Source organism: Anastrepha ludens, chromosome 3 (assembly GCF_028408465.1).
Source record: "Anastrepha ludens isolate Willacy chromosome 3, idAnaLude1.1, whole genome shotgun sequence".
Classification (NCBI taxonomy): domain Eukaryota; kingdom Metazoa; phylum Arthropoda; class Insecta; order Diptera; family Tephritidae; genus Anastrepha; species Anastrepha ludens.
The window spans coordinates 38,663,633-38,691,522 of NC_071499.1; the positions used below are offsets into that span (position 1 = coordinate 38,663,633).

At 34.1% G+C, this 27,890-nt stretch overlaps 1 protein-coding gene across 3 annotated transcripts in view; it reads right to left on the minus strand.

Annotated features, from left to right (window-relative positions):
* LOC128857767 (UNC93-like protein) overlaps positions 1 to 27,890 on the minus strand; it is a 135,053-nt gene that overhangs the window by 52,424 nt on the left and 54,739 nt on the right. For 2 of the 3 annotated variants that reach the window (XM_054093516.1, XM_054093514.1), the window contains exon 3: positions 26,416 to 26,518. The gene's annotated coding sequence lies outside the window, so the exon portion shown is untranslated. Of the gene's footprint in view, positions 1 to 1,880; positions 2,343 to 26,415; positions 26,519 to 27,890 lie in introns of those variants that run through there. The other variant, XM_054093517.1, reaches the window with a different exon arrangement.

The following is a 27,890-nucleotide window of genomic DNA, read 5'->3' on the forward strand; positions in this document are numbered from 1 at the left end:
GGTTATTAATATACAATAATAAAAAATTATTTTCTATGAAATTATTGTTCGTTATTCTTTTATACTTATACATATCCTAAATCCCTCAAAACTGCTCCTACGCGAGCGGGGCCGCGGGTTAAGGCTAGTAATAAATAAAAAGTAAATAACTGCTGTTAGGTGTTTGCTGAGCTTCTCCTTCTATTTGTGGCGTGCGTCTTGATGTTGTGCCAAAAATGGTCCCTCCACACTCTTAAGCCGACTGTGAACGGCAAACGTTTTTTCGTTTTTATGGAGAACTTTTTCATGACGGAAATACATTCGGAAGCTTGGCATTGCCTGCCGACGGGCGACAGCTATAAGAAAAAACTTCTTATATTGTTTTGGTCTTTCATGAATGGATATTTGAACCTATGCACTGCTAAATGGTAGTCACGCACCAACACACTCGGCTACGGAATCATAAGAAGATCTTCTTAATAAGAAGACATGCAGAAAGTATTAGTGTGTCCCTTCGAGTAACCACCAGGAGTAACAAAAAATTCTCAAATTTTTTGTCACTTTGCCGACGGCCTTGACAAAAACTTCTGCAGCAGTTAGGTTAGGTTAGGTTTATATGGTTGCCCAAGGCATGAGCACACTTGGACGAGGAAGAACGGTTTCGTCCTTTGTGGTACCATTATGAAGGAGGTGAGATGAAAGGAGAAAGACCGATGGGATGCAGGGAGAGGGCAGGGAGAGGTGGTGCTGGTATGGTTAGGAGGGTGGGTTTTTAGAGTGGATTACGAACGATGACTGTGGGATGCGTTTGCGTCAACTGCTGCTGATGAAATTCATCAGATTATTAATGTCAGCAGGCATAGCAAAGAAGTAACAGCCAAGATGCCTGGATCTTAGCCCCGCCAGAGCCGGGCAGCTAAGGAGAAGGTGCTGAGATGATTCCAATTCATCCTCCATACATCCATCGCAAAAAGGACTTGAGGTAATTCCAAGTCTCACAGCATGCATTCCTCGCGCACTGTGGCCTGTGAGGAAACCCACGAGATTTGAGAGCTGATATTTTGTCAACCTCAGAAGCAGCAGTTACTTCGTTGTCGTTTAAATTAACAGTTGCGCACAGAAATGCATGATATTTCTCATATTTTCATTAGTGCTTTTTTTATTTGAGTTTAATGAGATTTTAGCAAAAGCTGAAATATTTTTATTTATTATAAATATTGAGTACGAATTGCTTAGATTTGCAAATTTGTATTAATAATTAGTATGCATTGAAATAAATAAAGGCCGATAGCCATTGTCGTTGGTGTCTCTTATTTGTAGTAGTACTATTTACTCAATATTTATAGTTATATTTCTAGTAAAAAAAATAAATAAATGAAGAAATCAATTAGTAATTTTTTTATTAATATACAGGATATAATTTCACAATTTTTATGATTTTTATTAATTTAGTTTTTTGATTTTATGAAATTGAATTAAATGTTCATCCTTGTACTTATATGCATACATATTGATGGTTTTTATGAGGAGATTTTTCATGGCAGGAACACACTCGCAGATTTGCCATGAAAAAACTTCTCATAAAAACCATCTGCTGTTCGGAGTTGGTTGTATGTCCCTTCATTTGTGGAACAACATCAACACGCAAACCACAAAAAGTATGAGGTGCTGAGCCAAATACCCAAAAAGGGTGTAAGCGCCAATTATTTGCATAATATTTATACATATTACAATACTTTTTTGATTATTAATATTGTTGATTTTTTCACTATTTGTTTAACCAAATAATTCTATTTATTTTCTTAATTTAAGAAATTAGAAAAGTTTTATTAATTAAACAAAGAAAAAAAAGGAATAAATTAAAAATTGAAGCTAAATTTAATTGGATTTGAAACACTCACTTTTTTCAGCTGCACAATTTTTTAGCCATTTAAAGTTGGCGGTGTGAAAATAATAAATTTCGAGATGTTCTCGTTGTTTTCCAGTTATTTGCGTGCACTATTTTCACGTTTTAAATATCATTAATGGCGTTTGGTTATTACTTATGCCTAAGTTTTTCTAATATCACACAATAAATTCGTTTGGAAAGTTGTCCAGTTTATAGTTTTTTTAACGTTTTTATTAATTTTAATTTGCTCCGTTTTTATACCACCGACTTGAAAACACTTTAGAATGCTTAACACTCAAATACCCTTCAATCAAAACTCAAGTATTTATTTGTATTTATAAATGGATGCCTGTCTGCTAAGTATTTGCCATCATCAGCTAATGCCGTTTACCGATTGCCTAATTGTAGTAAATGTTAGGTGAGTGAGTTGATGAGTTCCTTCTTGTTTAATGGTCAAACGATAAATGCCAAGTGTTAGCGACATATCGCGAATTTTAAATGAAAAATATCTCCGCGACAATAACTCTTCAAGGAATTGATAAAGCTGTAGTAGACTGTTATTATTGTTGTTGGTGTAGTTAAAATTGTTGAATATTTATTTCCCAAAGATACACGGCCACAGAGTAAACAGTGCGATAATAAAATTGGCAATAAAATAAGAATGTATGTATGTAAGCGCATGTAAGTGAGTATGAGTGTATGTATTTGCATTTGCTTATTAATCAATGTTAAGAAGTTCTTTGATTTGCACACTATACTTTGACTGGTCAACGCTGTTATAGAAAAACCAAAAATAATACAATGAAATCAAATTACCGTCTCCGGTTGTACTCGTCGTATACGCAACCAAAAAAATACTATCATAGTCGAAGATTATGTGCAGATGCATGTTTGTAGTATTGTTTTTATTTATTGAAGAGAGGCAGATATTATTTGCTAGTTTTTCGCTATCTAAATAGATGATTTGCAGAATAATACACATATATATATTATACCCTGCAGAAAATATGACTGGCGAAGTATTAGCCTATACGCTATTACTTCCTATTTTCAACTTTCAATTCCGTCCTGGCTATGTAAAGGTTTATGACCTTTTATAAATATTTTGTAATTTTGGCATCCGTAGTTACGATTAAATGATCACATTTACATATATAGTTAATGTTGTTAAGCCAATACTGCAGACCAATTGTAGAGTCGCTCCCACAACAGTCGGTTCTACGTTACCGGAACGACACGGATTTATATCCAGCAAAGAGTACTGCCACTCCAGCAGCATTCTCCGTACACATAAGGGGAAAGTTAATACAACAGCAACGACTTCTAACCCACTTGAACAGCAATGAGAGTCATTTTGATAAATTGTGAAATTGTCACTCCAGCAGCACTCGCCGTACACATAAGGGGAATGTTTATGCTGCTACAAAAACAACAGCAACCACTTCTAACCAACTTGAACAGCAATGAGCGGCATTTTGATAAATTGTGAAATTGTCTAAATTTTTACTACACGGTGTTTATCTCTCTCTGTGTACACGTTTGCGATCGTGCTGAAGTGTGAGCGTCGCGTTGATTTATTTTTTTTTTTTCATTACTATTTTTTCATTCTCACCACAAGTATGTTTGATATGACGTTGATTAAGTAAACTTTTTCTGGTAACTAAAATCTAAATACTTATATGCATGTATGCATGTGTGTGTGCGTATAAATCTACATAGAAATCCACTTGAACGCTATCTGATTTTGGTTTGGTGAATAGCATGGCACGAGGCATTTAATAATGAAAAGGGTGTTTTTTGTAGAAGTGGAATGAATTTTTCATAGGTATGGCATGCATGATTCGCTGAGTACAGTTACATGGATTTTATGTACATATTTTCTTGAAATTTAAAGTATTATCGGCTAATTATATCACAATTGCATTTAATTAGACTAAAATTCATTTGGTTACCAAAAAATATAAGAAAAAAGTAAAATTCGAAAATATTAAAAAAAAAAAAATACTAGAAGCACGAAGATGCTATTTGTCTATTAATTATTAACAGTTGTGCCATATATTTGAATCAAACCTGTCGAGTCTGTATTGTGCATTTCCCATGTCGCACAGTGGTATCAGAAGGGACTTATAAGGTCTAAGTGAGTTGGCCGTACAAACCGACATACCACCATAACGTAACCTAACCTAACCTATGTATTGCGCTTTTAATAATAAATTATTTTTTCAACCCGTTCCTTCTCGAACTTCAAGAAATTTGGAATTAAAATAAATTATATTTGTGAAACATCTTCACTTGATACCAATCATATCTTAGCACACTCCTCAAACCAATTCATTCACAACCAGTTTCCCTCTGGTTCGACCTCGCCAAAACAATTTAAAACAAATTTCCTGGCTTAAGTTTCTATTCCCACATTCAATATGTAGGAGTCATCCGCTGTAAAATTTGATAATTTTTCAATTAATATTTTCTAAAAATCTTTGCATAATTTGAATGGTGTGTAAATATGATAATAAAGAGGTACCTTAGGTAGCCGAATGTTTAGATGCGAGTTCGAAATTCCGAGCATGAAACACCAAATGATAGCAAAAGTTCGCTCTACTAGCGGTCTCCGCTCGGCAAGCAATGGCAAAATACCGAATGTGTTGCTGCTACTGCTACCATCTGCCGTTCGGAGGAGGCCTAAAACTGTTAGTCCCTCCATTTGTGGAACAACTTGAAGACGCATACCACAAATAGGAGGAGACGCTTGACCAAATGCATAGTATAAGCGTTTAAACGCCATATACATATACACTATACTAATACTATACATACTAATACTAATACTAATACTGTATATACTATACAATTTATATAATATATATATATATATATATATACATCTAGTCTCTTATGTTAATGAACATTTCTATGTTCAGTTTCGCGCTTCAAAATAAAACACCATGTATGTAATGAGATGATCTAAAGTTCAAAGCGAGCAGCAGAAACAGGAGTGCGTAGTAATATATACTGATTTATACCGTTATAAAGTGGCATGATAGGACGCAGAGATAGCGATATAAAAATTAAGCGACAATTTCAAGTGTGATAATCAATTGGCTCACAGTGGTTAAACTAAAAATGTATGTAAATATATATTCGAAGCTAATAAATTAAGTAAATACCCTTTTCACACATTACAAAGGTGCGCTGTTGCTACATCATTCATTTGTTTCGTGAAAGCAACTTGAAATAAAACTTATCTTACTTGAAACGATATGCAATATTTTACACCAACTATTAATTACTTCATATTCACTTTTGCATACTCTCGGAAGTATTGACGTATTTTGTAAATAACTGAAAATCATAGCTGCTCACAAAGAAGTAATAATATATTAATAAAATGATAAGTTAGTGATGCTACCAGAATACTGAAATGCTCGCCGCTGCTTATTAAAATACACTACGTGTCACAATCTTAGTTAAATTGCTTTTTTTGTTTTTTGTATTAATTACGCTCGCACAGTCAATAGCCCTCTTAAGACACAGGCATAAATTATAGTGGCACACATACAAGTGCACAAATGTGTATATGAAGTATTTTAACACTTTTTAATTTCTGCCTGTAAGTGCCCGACTGCAAGCAGGCTGACGAGTGAGTCATACGCATGAGTGACAAGTGTGCGAGATAAATATGATATTATTATACAGACGAGTACAGTTAAATATGAATATATGTAAATATGTATGCAGGTTTGTACATTTAACCTTTTGATAAATGTGAAATGCAAAAATGAGTTTGGAAACGCGTGCTGTGTACGCCAGATAAGCGAGGAAGTTGGCGCTCAGTGCGGCGCGCAATCACAGAAGTGATGCCGAAAGCAAGCGGAGCAACTAAAATAACAACTGCGATAAATGAAAGGTATAGTAATTAAAAGAAATTTTGTTTCATTTTAAAAATTCGTAGGCAATCAACAAAGCGTTTCTATGTTTTTGTAAGGAACTGCTTGGGGTGTTTTGCCAGTTTATTTGTTTGCTGTTTCATTTTTAATAATTTTTTTATGGAGTTATAATTAATTCTGGCAAAAAAAGCTTTCAGAAAATTAAAAAAAAATTTATAAATCTTCACACTTTTTAATGAGTCTTATGTCTAGAAAAAATTCGAGTATGCCATTTTCTAATTCCATTTAATTTTGGTGCAATAAAATGCAAGGTTCAAGTGGTACAAAAACCGCGTTGATTTTTGACAATTTTTTTGCCGGTGTTTGTATTTTCTCCATATAAGGGCTGCCGACACTTTTCTAAAAATTCTGACTAATACATAGGTGTTCCATTTTCGAAAAAAAAATTTTATATTTTTTTAAATTCGCACAAAACGTTTAAATCTTGGACTTATAGGTAGTAGAATGCACTGCATTTTCATAAACAATTCATTTAAATTAAACAGGAAAGAAATAAATTGCCAAAATTTGCCAATTAACTCCTGCGCTATAGTTATTTGACGAAGTGTATGTACGCAATAGAATGAATTTCGATAATGACGTTTGCTTGTTGACAATATAAAGGGTGGTTAAATTTCAAGGGCCGATGTTGAATGTGAACCACACCTATCGTCAACGACACCGTTGGACTTCTTTTTTTGGGGTTATTTTAAAGAAAAGGTGTAAGTCGATAAGCTAGCAAGAATTCAAAAGCTAAAGAATGAGATAATTCGGCACATTAACGACATGAAACCTCAATTATGCCTTAGCTTCATCGGATGGAGATGGGCAGCCATTTGGCCGATATTTTATTCCAAACGTAATTGAAGTGTGAAATGTGTAAGTGAAATGACAATAATTTCTTAAAAAACTTGAATTTTTTTCAAAATCAACACCGGCCCTTGAAACTTAACCACCCTTTATAAGTATGTAATATACATACATACATATAAATGCATCCATGAATAAGCGACATTGTCGATTTATATACTTCGAAGAAGCATAGAAGAAAGCGAAAGCCAGTACTATTTGAAATAAATTTTTACTCTTTGGAGAACCGATGCTTTGAGAGCTAGTAGAACTCAAAAAAGTATCTTCTTAAGCAACAGCGGTTAATACTAATAACAACATACATACATATGCTGCGCTCATATCATTTTCTCACATATACATATTTTCATTAAACACACGAAAGTTTTAATATTATTTACGGCTAAACAAAACTAAAACGGTTAACATATGAATGTAACATATATTTGTTACTGGACTAGTGGGACATTATGCTCATTCCACTTTACAGGATGCTTTTACATTTGTTTTTTGCTGCACTAGTGGAACATTATGCTCGCGCCACTTTACAGCTCGCTCTGTCTCTTCAGTTTACTTGTTATTGGAAAACCCTTCTGTTACGCTAGTGGAGCATCAGTGCCCAAATAATTGTCACGCAACTTTGCAGGCAGCTCTAATGCAATTGTTGTTATATATTTAGCTTACATCCCGTTTATAAATAAGCATTATTTAAGTACGTACATATATATAACATATGTATTTTATATTGTATTTATTTATTTATTTAAAGAGAAACAATTATAAATAATTGCTCCACTTAAATCTAAAGCACTGGCTGCCAGGGCCGTCGGCTAGAAACATTTTTTTTTTTTTTTTTTTTTTTTTTTTTTTTTTTTTTTTTTTTTACATACTTAGGTGATAATATTTAGCACAGAAAGATGTATAAATGTGTATATTTATAACTGATGTGAGGATATTAAATTATATGCTTATTTTACATAAGGATACGAATTGCGATAGAATATTAACATTGGTGGCATTAATAAACTTAAGATGATCAGATAGTTTAGTGTTAGTAAATAGAGCTGTCCTGATGTGTTGTTTCTCTGGACAGTCATCGAGCAGGTGAGATACTGTGAGGTTGCAGTCGCCGCAAGAGGGGCATGGTGGTGCCGAATCGCGTGTCCAATTCTTAGCCTGACAAAATTTTTTATATTTTTGATTGGCAGGTTTACAGGAAAGGTCGATCGTGCACCATCGGGGTTGCAGTTTTTATAGAAATGCTTGTATTTACTCCATTCTGTTTGCCATCTAACGTGCTGCTGTTTTTTGCAGAGTTTACGAATATCTGCATTTGTGGGGTAATCGAAAAAAAGAAGAGGTTCGGTGCCAGCTTCTTTGGCTCTTTTATCCGCAATCTCATTACCTCTAATGCCTGTGTGTCCAGATACCCACACTACTTTTATGGAGCTATACTGAAGTAGATTTTGGCGGATTTTGTTTATGAGATGGCATTCGTTTGATGAGTTAATGGAAGCATATTTGTATAGCATGCACCGCCAATTTAGTATTCTGCAACTGGTTAATTTTTAGACACTCTCGCATACACTCGCACATACAACTTGAGAGCGCCATCAAAATCTAACAACAATTTAAGTAGCTGTGCCTTTAGTCACGTGATTAACGTTCTAATAATTAATTACAAGTGCACATACAAAATATAAATTTGTTTTTAAAAAACTTAACCGGCAACAAACCAAACATCTTCGGTTTTATTCCAAAGAATTGATTAGTCAAGATCTCATCGCAGACATTTGGTACTCAGTTTGACAAGTTGTTGAATATTTTTAGCATTTGACTTCAGTATTGGCTCCGTGCTAAAAAAATGCTGCCTATAACCACTTGTAGAATATCTGATAGCAAGTACAAGTGCCTATTAATGTGTCTACATATTTGAAAATATGTATTTATCGCAGATTTTTATATATCAGTGAGTGATGTACTTCTGATATACTTATGGAGGTGGGACTAAGTAGTAAACGCTCTGTAAGATTTTTGTAATGTTTGTTTGTTCATCAACCCATTTAATGATAATTGATGATGATACTTATTTGACTATAACTGTGAAATTTCACTAAAAAACCGCGTTGATTCCGTGTCGTTCCAAATTAGAATTTTGTTTCTTTCTTATATTTTTGTTTTTGCTTTATTTGTCCGAGATACGCCTTTTACTGGCAAAACAAATTATTCCCTATGCGGATTGGTCGATAAATTTATTTATCCCCGCATTGGATAATTTGGAGTATTTCTTACGAGTTAGGCGAGAGACAGTCAAGTATCTAATTCTTGTGCCTCAAATCGACTATTGCGAGATCATGAATTTGACCTTGGCTGAGGGTTGAAAATATCAGGCATTCTGATCGTCTCTATCAACAACCACTTGGGCTTTCGCTAATTCGTCCATCCATTCGTCGTTATTTATCCATTGAAAATACCTTACTTTCTCCTCTGCTCTCTAAATCACGAGTACTTGTATGACAGTCGGAACAGGGGATAGATTATGTAGGTGTACGGTAGTTCAGCCAAACAAAAGGAGTGCAAAGTCCGATGCCTCGTCTCATTCAAATCGGATGTTAATAATACTAATTACCAACAATGCGCTGCAGCAACATTGACTTCTTATAAGAACTATAGATTACAAGATTGTGACGAACGTGAGAGTAATGCGGGCTGTGACATAACAATAAATGATGAAGAGAACGCCGTTTTAGGGGAAATTTCGCTCGTGGATAGCAATACAAATGGAAAATAATGCAACAATACAACAAGAAAATAAATACAAATATTGTGTACAATATTATTAAGACAGCAAATCGGCGGATTCTGTAAATTTGCTGAGAGCGAGATAGCGGCACCTCTGCATTCTTTCTCCCGTGGACTTCTTGCTCCTGAATGCAGATATCAAGGTTTGCGCGCAACATCGTATATACTCGCACACATAGATTCTTTGATAGATTCTTATGTTTTCAAAATTAAAGATCCATAATTAGAACTAAATCAACACAGGTATTATATACTTAAAGAAAGAGTCGTAAGCCCTGGCGGCTAGTACTCCTCTATATTTAGATATAAGCATTTTGATATATCTAATAAATAATAATAAAATTAAAGAAAAGCAATAAGAATTTATATATTTTAATCTCATTAATTATAAATTTCTTAAGCCTACATATTTGCTTGCAAAGAAGTCACCTTACCTAATGAGAATAAGTGCTAATCACCCCAAGATTATCTTTAGCTGGCTCTACGACTTGCCAATCTTTAATTAGCTTTTGCACTGGGCAGTGGTGGTGGTAAAAACCTTATTTAAATCTCTTTAAGCTATCAACTTTAGTTTTTGTCTGTGTTTAGTATAAAATTAATTAAAAAATGAGTCACATTTCTATAATCAAAAATTTCTTTTAATTTAAAATTTCCCTTCCCGAGTGCCCTGTATGAATGTTTGCAAATGGGTTTTTCATTTCATTTTGACTAATCATTGCTTTAAATCCTATAATAAAAAACTGATATAAGCTTTCAACAGGTTGGTTGAAAAGTCAAAAGGCAAAAATAAAAGCATGCGAAATTTCATTTAAAATAATCTCTATTGTGATATGAATTTTCGTCGCTGATAAACATTATGAAGCAAAAATTTTTATGATTGCATGATTTTCGGTTCCTTACTTTGTAAAAAATATACTGAAACGTCAACTTCAAATGGTTTGCAAGCGAAGAATTCATTGAAAGATCGCAATCAAGTGGTTTGTGTCTTCGAATAAGATATGAAATATTAAAATGAGCCATTTGATTAATTCTTTTACTGGGTAATAAGTGGATGCCGCTTTCAATACTTTTCAACCGACCTGTATTTTTTACTTGAATGTAGACCTTAGCATTGGGTTTTTAATGAGTTTTACGAGCACTTGTGCAGATAGATAGGCAATAACTGTCTAAGTTGCTTTCGTTGAAAAAGTCACTTTTACATATCTGCATATTTTACAGAGGCCAATATTTTTTCATTAATAACTTTTAAAACGTATTTTTAAAGAGGCAGATATTTTCTTTAAATAAAACTAAAGCATAGGCAGTAGCTGATCGATCGATTGGGCCAAAATTAAAATGTGCTAATATTAGAAGGGCTAAGTATCTGTTGACCGCTACACATATATACCAGCGTGGCTCGTTACTATTTGGTAAATACATACACACACACTTACGTATATCATACACAGTTTTTATTAATGAAAAATTTACAGTGGCCAATATTTGATAGATAACAAAAAAGTTGCTTTCATATTTTTACGTGAGCATTTCTTCCGCTTTGCTTTTGCTTATCGCAAAGAATTAAAGTGTCAAGCCCATTAAAATATGACACCGAATGACCACTTTTTTTTGCAACAATGACTGATAAACGACGATAATCGCGCTTTGCCAGCTGGTTTTGCGTGCACACGACGAAATAGTGACGGTATTTTTTCTTGAAATATAAATTAAGGTTTTGATTTTTTATTACACCCAGCCGAAATAATTTTTTCTTTATTATTAATTCTACATACACACACACACACACACACATATATATATGTATACATATTTATTGGGCATTTGACGGCAGATAGCCCAATTCTACGAGCACTTTCGGATTTGATGATTAGTATTTAATCATTAATCATTTATAATGCGCTCAAGCTTTAATCGTTATTTTCGTAAAAGCTTTGATTTCATATTTTATATGGGTGAAATACTAGCAAATGGGCATGTGACTAAAAAAAGAAATTATGGGGAAATTGTATGAGTTTGATTTGCCACATTTCGAATGGAATTTACAGCCATCATTTTTGCGAATAATCAAAGTACTGGTGCTAAGGAGCTGAAGTACTCAAAGTATCAAAGAAAAAGAAATATTAGATTGGCGAAAAAGAAATCCATTATTTTTGCGTAAAATTTTTGGGCAAATGGTTTAAAACTGTTTTATGGTCGATACTACGACTAGTAACATGCCGGTCAATTTCGATTATTTCAGTAATTTTATCGACATTGTCGACATTTCCACATTTTCTTAAACTTCAAAAACGCCTGAACGGAATCGAAGAAACCAAAATTGCACGTAATTAGCTGTTGAACTGTTACAGTATCGACACCATAAACACCATTCATAATTTCAATATTTTTTTCCTAAAAAAAAAAATACCTTTGTTCCTTGAAGTTTTTGTAAGGGTTTACACCTTTTTTAACCGGACCTCTGATCTTAAAATTTATAGTTTTACGCAAAATCTGGTTTACAAAAGCTTCATTAGCAACGAACAAATGTTATTTTTTGTTTGTTTTTTTCTTGAGAAACAAATATTTTTTAATTTGATTACACGATGGTGCGCAAAATTAATCCCGCTACCGAAAAGTGTGTAATTTTTGCAAAGTGACTTCAAAATTTTGTAACGAAAAATGAATTTATTTAACTTCTTGTGAGGCCCAGCTGATCTAATTGGTGTAAGCGAGGATTTTTTTCTTAATGATGCTTCAAGGCATAGTCCTTCTTTGAAGTTTAAATAATTTCGAAAACTTTTTTAATACAAGGTGGCGCAAAATTAATCACCTGCAGAAAGAAGATTTATAATTGTGGACTACACAGCTGCAGTGTACAAAACAGGCAAGCAATGGAGTGCGGGAAGGTAAAAAAAAAGATTTCCAGCAATCAAAAAAAATGTTTTCCTTAGTAAAAAAAGTTATTCAAAAACTAAGTTAGATGATTAATTTGGCGCAATGTATAGTGTATACATATATATTTGATTATTAAAAATATACAACGAAATTTTGTAAAGGCAACTATTTCTAAAAAAAAAAATGCAATAACCGTACATTTTTTTTCCAAATAATAAATTTTCTAAAAAGGTATTTTACAGAAAATTTGTTGCCACAAAAATTTAATGTTTTTGAAAAAAGATTTTTTACTTCCCAGAAAAAATGTACCGTTATTGCATACTTTTTTAAAAAAAAGTTGCCTGCAAAATTAATTTTTGGAAAATTTATTTTGGAAAATGTAATTTCTACATGGGAATAAAGCTGCCTGCATAATAACTTTTTGGAAAATGTAATTTATACGTAGAAAATAAAGCTTCCGTGGAAAATAATTGGTTTTTGTAGAAAACAATTTTTTTTCTAGAAAAGTTGGACTTTGATAGAATTGTAAGCTCTTTTGTATTGCAAATCAAGACTCCAGCAAAAACTTAAATGTTTGCAGAAATCTAAGAACTCAGAAAAGATTTAAAATTTTCTTGAAATTTAAGACCTAAGTAAAAATTTCATTAAATTTGCCGTTGTGTCTATGTATATGTCCCATTTGTTTACATACTTAAATATGTAGGCGTATTAGTAATTACATAAAATTTCTGTGGGAAAAAGGTTTTGTGTAGAGATTTAATATTAAAATTTAAAATAAAAAAAAAAATGGATATTTTATTTGTGAACAGAAAGACTTTCACCTCTTTTGAGACAATTTTTTCTATACAATATTTGCTACAGTGCTTGTTTCATATTTTACTTAGTTGTAGTCGTTGAAATTGCGCATTCCGCATTTACTACTCCTAGCTAGGAAAAGCGCCACAAAGTCTCGCAGAGCTTTCCGTGCAACCATAAAAGTATGCATGTAAGTGATCTGTATCTATGTATGTATGTATGTATATAGTTACAGATATACATATGTATTTTGCATGCGCTCACAATAAATTTAATATTAATTAGATTTTCCAACTGTCCACAACTGTTACAATAGCAAGTGAATGCGATTGACTGACTTTCCGGAACTTAATTGCACTCGCGCGCTGTTGCTGAACGCGCGAGACCACCCACTCACAATGGCAGGCGATCGACACTATTGTCAGTCCATCACTGGCGAATAAAACAGAAATATTAATAAAAAAAATTATACATGCACATGCATTAAAAGTAGCAGTAACAAATTGTGCAGCGAGTTATTAACGACTACAAATTGCGTGCAGCGCTTCTCAATACATATTTTTTATCATTTTATTTTTTATGATTATTAAATAGTACATTACTATAATTTTATTTCAAAAAGGCAATTTCATGTTTCAAATTCCTATAATAAAATTATTTTTCTGCGAATTAGGCAACTTTAATTGTGATCTCGAAAGCTTTACTGCATACTTGTTTTCATTATATTTTGTCTTATTGGTATTATTTAGCTGATATGTTGTTGATTTTGTTGTAAAAAATTGCACCTATAGTGGAAAGTTATAATTTTGTTTTATTTTTGCTTACATCGATGCTGTCATGCAAATATTAGAATTATTGCAACAAAGCAACCAAAGCTTCCCTAACATCGCACGAACAACAATAGCAACCATACATGTCAGTTACATGCATTTAACATATGTGATTTTGTTTTTTTTTGTAATATTTTATGCATGTGTAAATTTTGGTCGATTGTTAGCGGCGTAGCACCCGCTTTTTAATGTGCTTCGGAAGTCATCAAACAATTGCCGTTGATTGCTCATTTTCTGATTTTCTCGGGTAGTTTATTATTATTTTCTGTTCAAGCTTTTTCTCTTGATTATTTTTGTAGCTGAGGAAATTGGATGTGAATGCGCTACTAAGTGTTAAAATTCATTAGTAATTTCTAAACTTGTCTAAAATTTTTGCGATGTACGAATTCTCAGACAGCGGAGCAACATTTAGAGGTTAACATTTTTATGTTAACATTTTTAAGTTAACATTTTTATGTTAATAAGAACAAGAGAGAGATGCAGACATTTAAGGCAGTAGTCTGCTTTACAGGCTTCAAAAAATCGATTTTTTTGTTTTGTTTTAAATCTCTTCCAAAACTATCCAAGAATATGTCTTTAAAATTCCAGAGGCCAATTCGACATATTTTCGAAGCTAGAGCAGTTTTGGTGGCCGAGCGTCGAGCAGGTGCGAATGCTCAGGCAGACTTTAAAGCGCGTTTTCTCGAGTTTTCATTTTCACAAGTGTTAGAAAACGGTGCCGGCGATAGCAAAAAGAATATATGTCCGATCGAAAAAAACCAAAGTGATCTAGCTTCAGTATTAAATTATCTTCTATTTGAACTAAAAAAGTTGGACAAAAGTATTATTTAAACTACTTGTTTTGCAACTTAAAGTCAATTTTTTTTCTTAAAAAAGTGAATTTTTTCTTCAAACTTCGAAAAAATTTGGAATTTTATAACTTCTTCGGTATTTTTTTAGTTCATAAAGAAAAGAAACTTATAAAAATTAAAAAAAAAATTTGGTTCGACTGTTTCAGATGCATCGCACGACCTCCATCACCGGCACCGATTTACAAGTGCAGACTCCAGGCGCTCCAGAAAAATACTTACAACTTTAAAAAATTTCAATATTTTTTAAAAATAAACATTGTTTTTTAAACCTTAAATATAGTACACTATCGTCTTAAAATTCCGTTTACCGCAATCATTTCCTTCCCTTTCAAAAAAAATTGCTAAAAAAACGCTTTTTTTCGGCTTCTAAAGCAGACTACTGCCTTAAGCAGGTTTTCAATATTGATAGCTCTAATATAGGAAATGTAGTTGACGCTGGTTAACATCTGTAGGAAAGATTCAGAAATATGAAGTATTCAGACAAAGCGGATATATTAATATAGTTTTGGGGGAAAAAGAAATCTATTATTTTTTCGCTAGATGGCTGTAGTGAACGATATCTCGTAAAGTATCGCTCAAAGAATTTCAAGTTTATGCTAGTTGGTGACATATCATACCAAATAAATTTTCTTGCTGTTTTTTGTTTGTTCCACTCAGTTCTGAGTTCAAGAGAAAATTCGGTACATTTAACAGTTTTCCTTTGGTAAAGGCGAAAATGCAAACCAGGCCGCTGAAATTGTGAATGGTGTTTATGGTGCCGATAATGTAATAACTAATTCCATGAAATTTTGGTTTCGTCGATTCCGTTCAGGAATTTTCGATGTTAAAGAAAATGTTGATAAAACTAAAAAATTGTTCCCAAGCTAAAATGAATTGGACTATTGGCGCGGTAAGAAAGCAAGACTCTGCAACCACGTTGCTCTAGGAACCAGCCTCTAGAAGTCACTCGCACCTACTTTAAAATGTAGCAGAAACGCAAGTTGAATGAAATAAATTTTAGCGCATATAAAAGCAGTTAAGAACCAATGCTCAAACTACGCCTACTCTATAATGAACTCGAAAAATCTGCTGACCGCTAGAGAGTGTAACATGTCCTCTCCCAGCTCATCTGATTAGCAACTATGCCCATCTGAGTACAGCAAAAGCCTGACGAACACTAATAAAGTGGTTTCTATGAGTATTAAAACTCTCGATTTTGTGCGCACGTTTTCGAATAGCTCGGGCAATTGAGAAACGAATAGCCGCACAACTGCCATTACCCGAAAATGTTCGAGTGTGAGGCCGGGTACTCGTATATCAAGCAGTGCTTTTGATTATTTTGTCAGCACTTTTGTTGTTTTGAGTTTTATTATTTAAGTTTTCTTATGCACAGTGCTAACGCCGCTAGAAAACTTAAGAAGCGTTGGAAAATAAAGTTGTCAATTTCATGTTTAGCTGTTCGAATAGTTCAAAAGCTCGAAAATTTCGAGCTACTCGCACTGCTCGTTACCCGGATATCTGAAGCTCTTGTTTCTACTGTCTTACCCGGCTAATTAGCGGACACATATTGGATTGGAAATGATGCCTAGAGCGGGATGGCCATATGTTGTCTTCATGCATATTGCCTTGTGATATACGCTGCCTCTGTGATATATCTTTTCAGTTTAATAAGGAATTTCGCTACCTCATTTGTGTACTTTCCAAAAATCACATAGTTCCTCTGTAGAATTTCAGGCTGCACGAATGGCCCTTGCGAGACTTGTTCGCGAGGCCATCGACTCATCTGGCAGCTGCTACTAAAACTAGACATATAACTAAGGCCTTAAGTATTATACAATTGGCAAGTATTCCTGAGTGCTTGGAAAATAACTTACGACATACCTGTACTTGGCAGTTGACCAGAAACTTATGTAGAATATTTTTAGTTCTGTCACAGTATACAACACAATTTAAGCACACCTTTGATTTGCTGAAATGCCTTTTCATTTCCTTTTCTCTAGTGGTTTTTTTTGTTTTTTATTTAGCAGTAAGCCTGATTGTAATAATAATTTATTTATATCACAAATACTCATCATAAAACAGTAGTCGACAAATATTCTAATCATTCGCAAACCTACTTCTTTCTTTGTTCTTATTTTCAATAATTATCATCAAGATAATAACGGAAGTGAATCCCAGTAAAATAGGAAATGTTTAAGTAATTAAGTAAATAAATTACTAAGACTTGTATATAATTTATTTGTTTACAAATTAGATTGTTAGTAGACAATTGCAAAAACAATAACGATCTTATCAAAAGTCATAAATTAATCAATTTGAAATAAGTAAGTCCGTACGTATGTGCATATAAATGCCTCTACCCACCCATACACGTACACTGCATCATCATTCAGCGCCACTGGAGCGCCAGCGCGAAATTACAATTCTCTAACACTTTGCCTTTAATTGAGTTAATATTTGTTCATAGCAGAGTGTATTTTTTTTTTTTTTGCCGCAAAAATAATTATTGCATTTTTTAACACCTTCCATTTGCTTCCGACTGCCAGTAGCTGTAAGATACTTTAATTTGCGACTTGTGAAATAAATGTTGCAATAAGAGAAAACGATGTTGGGAAGAAAAACGGCTTGAAGTGTGTAGATATGAAAAAATTACAGGCAACTCAAAGCAGACAAGCGACAAGCAGGCAGGCAGCCAGTAAGGCATGGAAGCAGACCTTCATGACGATTAGAATGCGAGCCAACAAAAAATGTTTGTAAGTGAGGAAAGACACGCTAAAGATTACAAACACAAATATTAATTAATTTTTTTTTTTCATATTTTGCCGCACTGCAAAAAATTTCAATAAAAAAAAAAAAACAACAAATACCGAAACTTAAATGCGCAACTTCCGCAGCAACGAAAGCGAAAAAAAGTTAAACAAATTAAAATATGCAAATGTGGCTGCGGTTGACTCGCAGGCACTGGCCGTACTAGCAAATATTGTTAGGCAATAGCTTAAATTTTAGCCGCTGCATTTTGATTTTTTTTCTTTTTTAACGCTTACCATGGCAAAGGTAATTGCAATTCAATTAAAATGTTGTAATAACGTCTGCCAAATGCAGTTTTGTTTTCGTTTTTTACGTGAATTTTACTAATGCTTCGGCCGCTATGTTGTGCCAGCTACATTAATGCCTGTAACGGGTGTTGTTTTTAGAGGTATAGCATATTTATTTCAGAGGTGCGTAACATTACTTTTAAATAAAAAGTACAAAATCAAAGGAATGGCAAATAAATCAATTGCTGGCCATTGTGAGCTAGAACAAAATTCCGCCTTTTAGAGGATCAAAAGTAGGTGCACATTTTCGTTAGAACAAAATTCCGCCTTTTAGAGGATCAAAAAGAGGTGCACATTTGCACAGTTTTGCACCTCTTCACAGTATAACCGAACTGTTATTTCAATGTGAAATAGTGAATGTGGACTTTAAATTCATTAATCGAAGCTATATTAGAATTTTTAATTATTTAATTTATTTTAATCATTTAATTTAATGTTTAAATATTTAATTTATAAATTTATTGTAAAGTTGTTGGTTTTATTAAATTATTTAATTTAAGTTTCAATTATTTAATTTATAAATTTATTATAAAGTTGTTTGTTTTATTAAATTCATTACACTAATTTATGAATAAACGATAAAAAAATAGCCTATTTCATTTCAAAAAAGTTATTTTCCTCTAATGAATTGCCTGACAAAAAGGGTTACCTTGAGAGAGTAAAAAAAAACAGCTCAAAGTAACTAAATAGTACTCCAATCTTATGGTTTAGGCGACCAGTTGACAGGCGCATTTCTTAATAAGATGAAGACGCATCGTCTTGCTGGACCCATTTAATTCCCCTTTAATATGGGCAACTAAAATATCGCCCTAGCCCTCCACTATAGGCTGTTTTGAACAAGTAGGCATATACTTGTGAGATGCTTCGGACTTGAAAATCCCACCAAATGGTGACTCCTTTGTGTTTTGAAGAGGCTTAGCTTGAGCTATATGCGTCTTTTACTGTCAACAAAACGGCGTTACATGTTAAATAAGTCGTGAAAAAATGTCATTATTGTGCAAAACATAGTGACTTCAATTGGTCGCTTCAATCGAATCATGCGCTATGCCACCTGCTTCTGTGATTACATAAGAGATAGAGCCAGTCCATATATTAGTTTACGGAAAAAGGAATATATTATTTTATGGGTTGATCGCTATAGTGATATAGGTTAGGTTGAAGCGGTTGCTCCTTGGGGCACACTCAGGCTCATGACCCATTATGATGCCGCATGGGGAGTTTGTCTCTATCACTCCTAAAACCAGTGTGTGCTTTTCAAAAATTTTAGAATATCTCTGATCAGTACTGCAGACTGAGATCTTGCAACACATTAAAAAATTGTCTGCCTAGAATAGTAAACCTGCGTCTGGATAGAGCAGAACAATGGCACAGAAGGTGCGAGATTGTCTCTTCCTCGTCCTCATCTAGACAACTTCTACAGAAGTCATGTGTTTGCACACCCATCCTTTGGGCGTGTGTCCCCAGATTATGTGCTAAGACTGTGTTTATTTTGGCTTAGCAGAGATTGTGTGCGTTTAGCATTTAGAGTCGGCCACAATTGACGGGCGATTTTGCAGGTGGCTCCATTACGCCATCTTTTGTTTGCTTTCCTTATAATTTTTTCAAGGATGAGTAGCTTACATGTTTGTAAGAGTTTCCCTATGCCATTGTCTAATGTACTCATCGGTCCAACTTGGAGGCTGTCACCTATTTTGTGAAGGATTTTATCGTCACTTGGTTATCAGTGAAAATGTAGATATCATTTCCGGATATCGGGGAGCCGAAAACTGAGGGAGATCCCCAGTTGTTCGGAGTATACACCTCAGCCCACCCAGGCCTCGAGCTTTGAGCCATCTGTATATAAATGGATGGATTCGGTCGGTCTTACCACTCTTCCCTTAATGGTAGGAGGGTCGTAAATGCTGTAATGGCAAGTGTAGGCGGAAGTGCATAGTCCACCAGTCCAGGAAGCCCCAAAGTGATATAACGATCAAATTGTTTAAAGTGTATGCTCGTTATTAAGGTGACATTTCACACTAAAACAATTCTTTCGCTGTTTTTTGTTCATTCTATTCTGTTGTGAGCTACGGGCTGTTAATAATTGATGGAAATGGAATAATGGAAATTCAGTAAATTTTACAGTACAGTTCGCTTCGATTCGCCGACTCCATTTAGGCGTTTTTGATGTTAAAGAAATGCCGGTAATGGCGATATAATCACAGAAATAATCGAAAATGACCTATATGTTAGTATTCGTAGCAGTGCTCAGAAGCTAAAGATCTACCCTAAAACAGTTTTGAGCTATTTGCGTAAAGATTTTACGAAAAATTAAAGGATTTATTTTTCCCCCAACTACAAACAATATGAAGAAACAATTCGAGCTCTTATTTAATAAATACTCTATACCTGCAGAGCCGGAATGGCAACAATGTATTCCACCATTAATTGCATTAGTCTATAATTCGGCTTAAACAAAAATACCATAAATTACGAATTAATTTTTTTCAACAATTTAAAATGATACCCCTTGCTGCAACTATCTGCATATTATATGCAAGTGAAACTCTTGGCCAACCTGGATATAGCAAATAAATTGCACATTGCTGCATAATGCATTTTTTCTTATTTTTAAATAAGCAATTGTTTTAAGACCAAAGCTATTTTCGTACTTTTTATGCACGTGCACACATACATACACGTACATATATGTAAGTATTTCCAGTGCTCAATGAAGCATATTTTGTAATGCCGAAAAATATTTCCCTTCACTTTGTGGTAGCTATTAAAAAATTCTATTTTTAGAGAAGTAAAATGCAATCAGCTGTGACGTTGAAGAAGTCGATCAACTGAAAACGACATATCAATGGCATTTTTTCGGTGTATTATTTTTAACTGAAAATTAACGGCGGCGAAATTAAATGGCAGTTACGAGGTGAAACAAAAAATTAAATAAACAGCAAATCGTCCATTAAAGAGGCAGTCTGAACAAATCGTAAATTTTCTTACGATTTGCTTTGGAAATCTGCACTTGGCGTTGAACTGAGACATAAACATAGCATATACGAGTATGTGTGTACATATCTACATATATATATTCTGTGAAGTAAGTCCGGGACTAAATGGATGGAGTGCATTCGTTTTTAATGTTTTCAAACAATTCACTGAAAATAGTGGTATAAGTATAGGAGGGAGTATGCAAATAAGGGTGTTTGTAAGATGATGAAAGTGACGTAATGAGCCCCAGAAAATATATATACATACATATCTTCATGTGATATGAGATTAGTCGGTGTATGGATTTAGTCGCTACTGCAGGCTTATTTGAACGCAAACGATGATAGTTCTTGGAGTTTCTTAGATTTTTTCACATTATATTCTATGGACTACAGCTGTTTAGCTTAGGGGCAATGGAGTATAGGTATTAGGGCGGGTCGATTTAAAAATCGCTCATTGCTCTGCGAAAATCGTATTTTAGGGATCAAAATAAGAAACTTTGCCGAAGGAACCATACCTCTAAAACGAATTCTGATGTCCCCCAATTTGGGTCGAACGAAAAATCCCACTTTGACCCATTTAGAGTGCTCCAATCGAGTCTAAATGTATGACCGACCCCCACTAACTTTGGACGGCCGATCCACCCATGCCAGTGGCACACCCCCTGGAACTCGACTGGGGGGTTCCCCATACAATCATTTCAGAATATCACAAAAATGGTGAGAAAATAAACTACAAAGTTCGACCCAAATTGGGGGACATCAGAATTCGTTTTAGAGGTATGGTTCCTTCGGCAAAGTTTCTTATTTTGATCCCTAGAATATGATTTTCACAGAGCAATGGGCGATTTTTTTGCCTCCCCACAAATCGACCCGGCCTAATAGGTATATATAAAGAGCAGAACGGCCAGAAATTAGTAAGAGAATAGCTTAGGCCCAATTTTGTTTACTTATCGAGCTCAGAGATGTCCCCAATGTTTTGGAAGTCCCCACACAAAGTTAGCCATGTGTTTTATAAGCCTTGGGTAATTGGTGGTTCAATTTCAAGGGCCGATGTTGAATGTAAACCACACCTCAACGTCAAGTTTTTCAATTTCACTAACTAACTTAATTTGAACCATGGAAAGATACACAATCGAGCAATGCGTTAAAGTTATTCAGACTTATTATGAAAACGGGTGTTCAAATCAAAATGCATATCGCGCACTTCGTGATTTTTTCGGTCTATTTAATCGTCCAAATGTGCGTACAATCGGAAAAATTGTGCAAAAGTTTGAGCAAACCGGGACTGTAGGAGATGTGAAAACACCAGTGCATGCTCCGCCAGCTCGTACTGCAGCAAATTTGCTGCTGTTCGCGATAGTGTGGTTGAAGACCCGTCCATCTCAACTCGTCGTCGTGCCCAACAATTGCACCTCTCACGCTCGTCGTTGATGAACATTATGCATAAAGACTTGCATTTACACGCTTATAAGGTGCGATTGACTCAAGAACTAAAGCCTCTTAACCATTTCAAGCGTCGTCAATGGTCAGAATGGTGGCAGGAAATGGCAACAGTGAATGACCAATTTTCGAAGAAAACCCTCTTCAGTGATGAGGCACTTTTTCACCTCAGTGGATTCGTCAATAAGCAGAGTTGCCGCATTTGGGCGAATAATCCAAGATTGATTGCCGAAAAACCAATGCACCCACAAAGAGTGACTGTTTGGTGCGGTTTATGGGCCAGCGGCCTCATTGGGCCGTATATTTTCCAGGCAGTTACTGCGAAAAATTTGATGGCCGAATAATCTCACATCGCGCCGATGTCAATTGGCCGCCAAGATCATGTGATTTGACACCGTTGGACTTCTTTCTTTGAGGTTATTTGTGGATAACAGGTCGATAAGCCAGCAAGAGCTAAATGAGATAATTCGGCACATTAACGGCGTCATCGAAAATTTGAACCATCGGATAGAGGTGTGCCACCTATGACCGATATTTTGTTTCATACGTAATTGAGCCATACCAATATTATCATAGTAAAGAGAAATGACAATAGTTTTTTAAAAAGTTGTATTTTATTCAAAATCAATACCGGCCTTTAAAACTTAACCACCCTTTACAAATTGCAGATATTACGAAAGGCTGGGAAAGCCTAGGAAAATAGTATGCCGCATTATAGGATTACATACATTTACTACTAATCACTTATTTACGTGACTCCTTATACCCACTTATTTTACACTCCTCTCTCTGTGGACCCATCTCGTTAAACAGCATCCCGTTTTGGGGCCTATGACGATCACCTTTTACTTCACCGTGCCTGCAAGGCTTGATGAACTGTACAACAACAACAACAACTTTTTCTTAGGCAAAATTTTTAAAAGAAATCAAGTTTTCGGTGATTTATAAATCATTTTGTGGATAAAGAGAAAGTAAGAATAGATGAAGAAGAAGAAATGGTTAAAGAAAGAAGAATAAAGAATTTTTCGTAAATCTAAAATATAACTCTCCACCTCATACAACTGTTTCTAGGTCTTCTAGATTGAAGACATTTGGGGTAGTTGTCGGTTATAAATATATGTAAATGTTTCAACTCGCTTAGTGATTTTTGTATGCTTTTAGAGTCTCTTGCAACCTGTCGCAGAGACATTCGAGTTAATTTTAGGCCCATTCACTACAGCTGGCAGGTTTATGAAGCCAGTAAGGAAGTCATCACGTCTTCCTGATTACAAACCCCGCAAGGCCATAAATCAGTATGATGTTCAGACAGTCCAAAGTGTATGTAAATACTTAGTTGAGCAACTAGTGTTTGCCCGAAACTTTTCATGGAGCTGTTGGTTATTTGACATGTTTTCGAAGCTATCGAAAGAAGCATTGAGAGGTGCGCAAATAATTGGTACGTTTAATTTACACTTAAGTAGTAGTTTAATTAGTCGATCTCGAACCTTATTTCAGAGACTGTATGAGAAGACCTATAACGTGACGCCAATATAAAAGTGCATAGATCTCAAACTTACCGAAATCGAAGAAAAAACTCCAAAAGCTAATAATTTGCCACAACACGAATCCCAAATCGAGTATTTCAACAAAAAAAAAGAAAAAAAAATCTTGTGAATATTTATAAATATTTATGTTTCTTACTGCCTTATTTATAGTGAATGAAATCACGAAAATAAATAAAACCAAATTAATTTTGCATTCCTTTGCAGGTGTTTCTATGTGTGAGTATTGGGGAAAGTCAATCGCAATAATCAACCATCACCGTCACCGCAATCAACCAATTGTATTTGGTTATTCAAAGCCAATGACGTTAGACGTTCGCCGGTTTTTCTGAGTTTATAAGAAGGAGTAATTTATTATATTATTATTTCTCGCTTTTCGGTGTATTATCAGCCAATTTTTTTGTCGTGATTTTTTATGAAGTATAGAAATTTATTTTAAATGGCTAATAAATTGAACCCACTAATCTCCCCACCTTCTTAACTCATACAAACTACGCAGAGACTTTTAAAAGTAGTAATAGATCAAACTTCGCGTGCTTCATATGATTGATATTAAGCCGATCATAAAATATGATTAGAACGTAGCATTGGTATGTGGTGAAATGAGATGGTTTTTATTATACGAACATATAGTACATACGTACGAGTTTGTGTGTGTATTAAATCGCTCAATATGAAATGCCCGCTTTTCAAATCAGAGCAATTGCGAGTTATATTAGTGTTGAAGGCGAGGTACTGTACTGCTTTGAATTTAATGATGGGATTTCCGCTGTAGCAGAAAGTCAAGAAATCAAAACGATTTTGGGCATGGATATCTGCGCTAAAAGGAAAGTACACCGTTCATAATTAATAAACCGCTAAAAAATAATAATGATTATTAATTATTAATAATTAATAATTTTTTATTGGAAATGTTAGGTTCTCCTTTGGAATAGGTTCTCCTCCCAATGTTCTTATTATCGGTGACCTACAATCGAAAGTACTGTGGATCTCATCAGCAACTGTTCAGTGCAGTGCTCCAACATTCAAGGCATGCACTGGTGTTATTCAGGAAATACTCAAGGTGAAGAAATTGGAAAAGTGGGTTCCGTATTGCTTTGCAAACGAAAAGACAATGCAATTACTTGAAGTATAGTCGTGTCATTGCAATAGTTAATTCGATCTATTGTACTTAAAGGATGATTTCTTTTTGATAACCTTGATTGGCTGGAGGGAAGATATAGAGCAATAGCTACCAGCGCTTTCAGAACACACAGAAGAGTTGATGATGTCGGTCAGTACGACCTTATGGGGTTATACACCTTGTGAGCCCGAAAAAATGGACGATTGTCATAATTTTTTTTTTAATATTTTTTAAAACTTTTATTCAAATGAGGCATATATCATACTGAAGGGTAATTCTCGAAGAATAAATTTTGATGTTTTTATTTTAAAAAATGCTATTAATTATTGTTGATATCGCCTTTCCCCCGAAACGCCGTTTTTTAGAAGGGGCTTGCGGTGAACACGGCAGCGCATGAGCAGCTCAACTCAAAAAAAATTAAATGATCATTGTAGTAAAATGTTTTTTAGTGAATCTGAACGGTTTATTTACCCAAAAAAATTTTTTCTTGATATGAAAACCGCTTTGCACCAAAAAGTCGATTTTTGAGAGGCTGAAAAATTAAAAAAAAAAAATTAATTCCAGGGAACTAGTAAATATTCTTAAAAAGTGAACCGTTCAGATTCACGAAGTTGTAACTTCGAATAATTAAAAAAAAAGTTTATGTAAATCGGTCAAATAGTTTTCGATAAATAATGATCACCGCGACGGTACTTTTCAAAAAACACCACTTTGAGATAATCGCGTCTAAAGTTTTGCGTGCACTTCATTAATGGATAAGCTCGCGCGCTTCCACGGTCTGTAACTTTCGTTCTAGTGCTCCGATCTTTATGATTTTTTGAATTTATATTTTTAAGATGATGTACTTTTAGAATATGCCATAAAAAAATACGATGGTTTCTTCGCAGGCTGCATTAGAGTTATAACTATAAATTTGTAAGGCTGATAACTTCTGTGTATAAAAAGCTTGTTTTCATATTTTGATATTGGCTGCATTTGTGGTTCATGATCGTGGCTATATGTTTTTGGAAAGAAATATACCTTCTTTACTTCTCACATATTCAGATAGCCAATCGGCCCTGAAAGCTTTAAAATCGCGTAAAATTAACTCTAAGACAGTAAAAGAATGTATCGACGTTTTGACAGAACTATCACAGTACTTTGTAATACCAATACACCAATAAAGATATTTAAGGCGTATGGATAAGTATTTTCAAGTTTATTATTGTAAGAGAATTGAGCCCAAATCTTAAGGTGATTATTGGAATGCATTTCTCAGCATTTGATTTTGGAATAAGAAACATCTAGCTAATTACTATCTATTACTATTGCAACGTATTACATTTTTATTCCTATCGGCTTGAAATTAATCTACCTTAATAAAATTAAGTGATCATTTTGAAAGAAATTAATTTACAAAAAATGCCTTTTTCATAAAGTTTTGTCTCTGTTAGTGCTTAATTTACTTTCTTATGCCAATTAAACTCACCTGATTAGACTATTTGACCCAGAAGTGTGCTTTGGTGATTTCCATTAACTATATATTAAATAAAATTAACGGCTACGAATATCACCCAAAAGGCAGGAAAGATCTGAAAATAAAGAAAAATAAATATGAGCGCATGAGAAATTGAATATTTTTTTTTAATAAAAAAAATTGTTTTTTTTTATAATTATTATTTTAATTATTATTTTAATTATAAAAAATAGCGTATATTCATAATTGTAAATAAAACTAAAAAAAAAAATTATTTACAAATTTAACTGCACTAAAATATACTCGTAATTGTATAGCGCTCAACTTCTGGAAGAATATCACAATCTCATAGCGAGTTTCGTTTGCATGGATCAAATGGTCACAAATTTCACATCAAACGGCCAACAAGTTGATAAACCTTTGCTTTCTTTTACAACACTTTGAATGCCATGGTATTGGCAGCGTTTTGTATCTGCAAGCTGATTGGGCTCACAAAAAGTATTGCGAGACGAAATTTTTTGACGCCGTTATTTCTCAATTCACTACTCGTTTGGCTAAGGAATCATTTTTCAACAACCCAGTTACTATCCCTGGGAATATTGTAGTCAACCAAACAACCGGAGCCGATACATTCACAGCGAAGAGAGATTGTCGTCTTTACCTACAAGGAAGCAAAAAGCTTCATCAACAACGCCAAAAAATTTCTTGTAAATGTTTTGCTTGCCTTTCACCAAATCCATTAAATAAAAAACATTTCATATATAGCCATTCTTTTTAACCTTCTTCGAAGTAGGTCGAAATAAAGACCAAAAAAAACCAAAAAAACCTTTTTTTTTTGCACCTGAAGGTAGCTCAATCCAGTCCAAAACCAATGAAAAAGGTAAGAAATTAAAAATATATATCTGCGATACTTAAAATGAATGGCGTATTTGCTACATATTCCTATACATGTAATTCCCGAATGCATGTAAATAAATATATAGGGACCCAGTCAGACTCAAGGTGCCCAACCGAAAGTATAACTTTTTAAATACCTTTTTTCGGTTTGTTCGAGGATCTTTTTTAAAAGTTATATCCTTAAGCCGATAGAAAATTAAATGTTAGGAAACCAGGTAGCTCAAATCGTCAGCTATAAAAGAAATATAATATGTTAAATTCACGTCCAAAGTCAAAAAAGGTCCGGCCAGACCTGGTTGCGCAACGGAGGAAATAATAAGAAATCGGCTCCTAAAATCTATCGCTATCAATTTTTACACAACATAAAAAAGGAGCATCTGCTCATTTCTGTATATTTACTTATGTATATCTCAAAATTTGTATTTGGATCATAATACTCTTTCAGTAAAAGAGGTTTCTTCGTAAAATCACAACCTCTTCGAAGTTTGTGGGTTTCTAAATAAATAAAACAAAAATAAAAAAATTATTGCTCCTCAGTAGTGCAATGGTTCAAGCTTATTTGTGTTCTTCTCAGGAACAGCCCCTCCTCT